Raw genomic sequence first — 6000 nt, 5'->3', positions numbered from 1 at the left:
ACATCCTCAGCCAGTTTTAATATACACAGAATATTTGACTATTTTGCTATGTTGATGAAGCTGGCTTTAATATCATGATTCTCCTGACTCAGCCTCTCAAGATACCAGAATTACAGGTATGCATCACTGTGCCTCACTTTGCTATGGACTTTCTAAAAAGCCATTTCAGATCATTTTCTCTTCAGTATAAATGTAGTAAAATTACATTGGAACAAATGTCCTCAGTATTTAAGGAAGTACTATCTATTTTACAGGAAGATAACATGTCACTCATGTTTGCGTTAAAGTTGAATCAATTTTCTTCAGTAGGTAGATACTAGTTTTCCCTATAAGGTCTTTTGTTTACCATTCTCTATAAAGAGATTGAAAATTTTGACAATGCTTTTGGTAGGAGAGTGTGAGAAACAACCTCAAGTACTCATAAGAGACAAAATATATAGCATTAAATGAGGCTTTTACTGATAATATTGTAAGATCCAGTGTCTAGGTGAACAGTCAGAATCAATGAGAATTTCCTTCTCTAGTTCACAAGGCCTTTCCCCTTGTTCCTCATTGGTGGGTATGTGAGATGTACAGTATTCCTTAACATTGCCTAAACTCTCTCTATTGGGTTTTTTAAATAAATGTCCTTTTAGTTGTCCTCCCTCCTTTATTGTGTGATCAGTGTTAGTGATCAGTGTTAGTAAGGCAAGACCATTTCCACTCACTTCCTGTCTGCCACAATCAGGTGTTACCTGTTGGTGACCCTTTGTTCTGTTTTCTATTTTCTGATATTTGTATATCCTTAGTGAGTTGACAATTAAAACTAAAATACAATATTTTGAAAAAGGATGCCTGAACTTTCTATATCTTACAAAAGGTTCACAAAAACCTCATAGGAAAAAAAAGACAGAGTTGTGTGGGTCATTAATTTATAGAATGAAGGCATCTGTGTCACTGAGTGAGGGCCATCCAGGCATAGCTCATAGCTGAGGTTTTAGAACCCCCAGTGTGTTCTGTTTGTTTTTGTAGAAAGGCATTATTTTTCTCAAATAAGGTTACATTTACAGGGCAATTTAGCATATAGAGAAGAGTTCCCATATGCCTTCTCTACACGCAGATCTTTCCATTATTTACATTCTGCCTATTCATTTAAGATTCATTATCATTAGAGAACCAATAAAATGGCAACCAAGACTAATTGGACTACTTGTTATTTATTTCTGAAGAAACTGATAAAATATCCTGTTGAGTGTCCACCATTTTGTTACATTATTAACAGTGTCAGAATGTAAAAGTTCTCTGTTCTTCATTTTTTCACTGTCTTCTATTGCCCCTGAATCTATAGAACCATAAATACTTTATTGTCTATTGCTTAGCATTTTTAAGAGTGTCACATACTTGAACTCACAGAGCTATAAAATTTTAAATCAGCTATTCTTTAAGCAGTATGCATTAAATGTGCCTCTGTGTCCTCTCATATTTGTTAGCCCATTGATTTTGTATTCTGAACAACACATCATTTGATGAAAATGACACTTTTTAATTAAAAAAATGTGGATATCTTGTTTTCTTCCTTTTCTCGGCAACTATGAATAACGGAATTATGAATACTTTTATTTTTGTGTAATCATGGAATGGAACTCAGAAACTCATGCACACTAGGCAAGTGAAGTTCCACCTAACTGTATCCACAACTTAAGACCTTATAAAAATGTGCATGCAGATTTTCATGTAGGCATTAGATCTCAACTCCATTAGATAATTATAAAAGTGGTTGTGACAATTGTGGTTAAGACTGTGTTTAGCTTTGTAAGGAAATGCCCAACTTTTCCAAAGTGTCTGAACAATTTTGTTATCCTGCTAGCAATAAATGAGAGTTCCTGTTGAACCTCCACTTACACAAAGCAGTTGGTATTGTAAGATTTTTGTATTTACCCATGCTTCAAGATGTAATTTCTAATTATAGTAATCCAGCTTCTCAAGAAGCTGAGGCAAGAGGATGGCAAAATCAAAGCCAGGCTCAACAAAAGTGAGGTTCTAAGCAACTGAGTGAGACCCTGTCCCTAAACAAAATACAAAACACAGCTGGGGTTATGGCTCAGTGACTGAGGGCTCCTGATTTCAATGTCCTGTACAAAAAAAGCATTATCTAGTCCTAGGTTCCCCATGATGAAACAGTATCTTCAATGTGGCCTTGATCCTCAAGGTGTGAACCATGCAGCTTAACATCCAATGACATAGAATGTTAAGCATCTTTTCTGCATTTATTTGTCGTCTGTATATACTGCCATCTTTTTTTTTTCTTTTATTTTTGGATTGCTTGTTCTGATTTTTATCATAACAGCTAATACTTATTGACTATTTATACACCAGACATTATTTTTCTTGAGTAACTAATTTAATTCTCATTTTCCCCCATTATTCTTATTAAGTGGTAGAATTATTATCATCATTTTATGAACAAAACATTTGAGGTCCATGCTGGTAAAATAATTCACTCAAGGTTTTACAGCTACTAAATGACAGAGATAGAATCAGATCACAGGTAATCCATGTCTAGTACAAATGTTCTAATTATTTTATTCTGCTCCACTTTGGAAATAAACAAGTGACAGTAATCAATGTTTTGATACTAAGCACCACACTAGCCTTTGTCATATGCCTGAAAATCACCTCATATCACTGCAGACAATAGTATGACTCAGAGATGTGTATGTCCCTGCTTAATTGGAGAAAGAAATAGGAGTACTAAAATCACATGTCACATAAGCTTCATGGTTCACAATTTGAGGACCAAGTCCATATTGAAGATACTGCCTCATCATAGGGAACCTAGGACTCAGATAATTTTTTTTAGAACAGAAGATTGAACTCAGGAGCACTTGACCACTGAGCCACATCCCTGTTTTGTATTTTGTTTAGAGAGAGGGTCTCATTGAGTTGCTTAGGAGTTCACTTTTGCTGAGACTGGATTTGAACTTCCCATTCTCCTGTCTAAAACTCTCAAGCATCTGGAATACAGGCAGGAACCACTGTGCCTGGCTTATATAATGTTTTATTAATCTCTCTGTCAAAATGCAGTTTCTACAAATTTATTTTGAACCTTTTTTTATAGGTACCCAGAGTGCCCAAGAATCCACTTTCCCCTCTCTTGTCTTTGGTTTCCTCTCCTATTAAACTGATCAAACCAGAAAACAACTCTCTTATTGCAATAGGGTCCTTTTTTTCTTTTTCTTTTTTTGTTCTTGTTTGGTGCATATAGTTGTATATAATGGTAGAATGTGTTGTTATACATTCTTACGTGCACAAAGTATAACAATATAATTTGGCAAATATTATTCCCCAGCACTTCCATTCTCCCTCCATCTCCCCATGTCTTTAATCTACTGTTCTTTGACAAGGGGGAGTCTATGACTATAGGTAGTATTATCTAAAAGTCTAAGGTTACAATACAGAAAATATGTATTGGTAAATTATACCCCTGTCTCACTAGAGCTTGCATTAACTTGTCCTATATTATAGGATGAAAAACATCAGTAGCATTGATGCATGGGTTAATGTTTATTATTAAGTCCCAGGACTTTTGGACTTTTCTCTTATTCAGGGATAAACATTTTGTATCTATGATAGTACACTGCATTTGCAGCTGCAGGTCTTTGGTGGAACTCTGTAGGTTCCCCATTTCCCCTTCCTCACCACTCTGTGAGGGAAAATGCCCTGTCTTATAGGATTACCTCAGGTCCCGGCTTATGACCAGCTGTGTGGCCTCTCTTGTCAAGTGAGAAGCTTCATGGAACAGAATAGAGGAGAGTGTGGCTGCAGAGTCACTAATCAAGTACTGCAGAGACTAAGCTGGAAGCAGGTCTGAATTTAGTGCACAGATACCATGTATATATACACAGGCAAAAGCTAAGCAGATTATAGGCAGCCACCAATACAATTTCTGGCTAACTGTCCTTGCAGGGACCAATTGAAAAGTAGGCCATGAAGGAAGTGTAGGGTCTGCAACACATGGTCTCACGTCCAGGGCTGTGAATATGGGGTAAGCCATGTGCCATTCACACACTTTGCATGAGGGGAATGGCCTGCCACTGAGACACCCTTAATGTATTCCATGTATGCAGTACTCCATACACTTGTTCCAACATATCTGTAGAAATTTTATTTGAAAATTATTGTGTGATGGATACACTTGATGTTTTTACTCATTGTGGTATATTCACATATAGAATTTGGGCAGATTAATTCAAGTGTTATTCCCTTTTCCTGTCTCTTCTTCCTCCCCTTCAATACATTTTATCTACTCTTCTGATCTTTTTCTCAATTTTGATTCAAATTCCTCTCCTTTTCTTAAGGATAGTCTCAAAAGGCACTGAGATTGTTCAAATTTAATATAATATCTATGTGATAGTGAAAAACATAATTAGTCATTACATGTAATAAAACTGTAAACATTTCAATGAACAAAATGTTTTTTATAAACACAAACTACATATTTTATTTGAAATGACTACTACTGCTAATATTATGTTAGCTAAGATTTTTACTATGTGTGTCCCTGAGTTTATGAATTGCTATAAGAAGAGTTGAAATATGTTAAGTACTACAAAGTAGTTTAAATCTAGAACTGCCAGTCTTTTAAATTTGATGACCAGCTATCCTATTTCTGCAAAATAAAAAAAATGTATTTGGAATTTTGACAGAGATCATTCTAGAGCTGTTGATTATTTTATTCAGCATTTCCCTCTTGTCAAACTAACTACATCATCTATGAACATGGAATATCTTCTTATATATTTTGAACTATTTTATTTGAGGAATGTTTTCTATTTTTATGTACAAGTTTTTTTTTCTGGTTTTGGTTATTTGTTCTATGCATTTTATATTTTATGCAAATATAAATAATTTTTTAGATGTTTACATTAAAATGTTCATTACTGTTATATTAATCAGATGATCTTTTCATTATTTATTTTGTAATCTGTTATTTTGCTGAATTCATTATATTGGCTGTGGCAGTGATATTTTTAACCTACATTATCTGGCATCTTTTATATATGGGATTATTTACCTGCAAATAGAGATAGTTTTACTTCTCTCTATCTAATTTGGTTGCTTTTCCCCAAAATAAATATTTCACAATTTATTTTTATGAGCCAACCGTTGTTCTTTTACTGATCTGCTATAAAGAATTGAATGATTTTTACACACTTTTCTCACCACTTAATAGATATTCCATAAAAAGTAGAACAAAACAACTATAAAACTCAAAATAATACAATCAACAACTTAGACTTAACTGACATATATAGAATATTTCAACCTACTTCAAGATAATATGCCTTCTTCTCAGCAGTACATGGAGCCTTTCTAAAATAAGTCATATTGTATGCCACAAATGAACTCTTACCAAATACAAAAAAGTAGAGATACTATCATGCACTTTATCAGATTATAATGAAATGAAATTGAAAATCAGTGATTAAATACAAAATAAAAATTAATCCAACACCTGGAGACTAAACAATATGCTACTTAATGAACAATTGGTTGCATACAATATCAATGGGAGATTAAAAAAATTCTTAGAGGTAAATGAGAAAATAGATGCAACATATCAAAATATCTGGGAAACTATGAAAGCAGTACTATGAAGAAAGTTCATTGCATGGAGTTCATTCTTTTAAAGAAGAAAAAGTCATTGAATAAATTTTCCCACATTACATCTCCAAGTTCTGGCAAAAAGAAGAACAAATCAACAGCAACATCAGTAGAAGGCAAGAAATAATTAAAATTATAGCTGAAATCATTGAAATCAAAACAAAAGAAACAATTGAATAATTGACAAAACAATAAGTTGGTTCTTTGGAAAAATAAATAAAATTGACAGACCCTTAGCTACACTAAAGAATAGAAGAACAGAAAAAAATCAAATTACCTGCATATGTGATAGAAAAGGTAACATTAAAACAGACACTACAGAAATACAGAAGATAATTTCAAAGTATTTTGAAAACT

Source organism: Callospermophilus lateralis (genome assembly GCF_048772815.1).
Source record: "Callospermophilus lateralis isolate mCalLat2 chromosome 11 unlocalized genomic scaffold, mCalLat2.hap1 SUPER_11_unloc_3, whole genome shotgun sequence".
Lineage (NCBI taxonomy): Eukaryota > Metazoa > Chordata > Mammalia > Rodentia > Sciuridae > Callospermophilus > Callospermophilus lateralis.
This window is presented reverse-complemented; position numbering follows the sequence as displayed.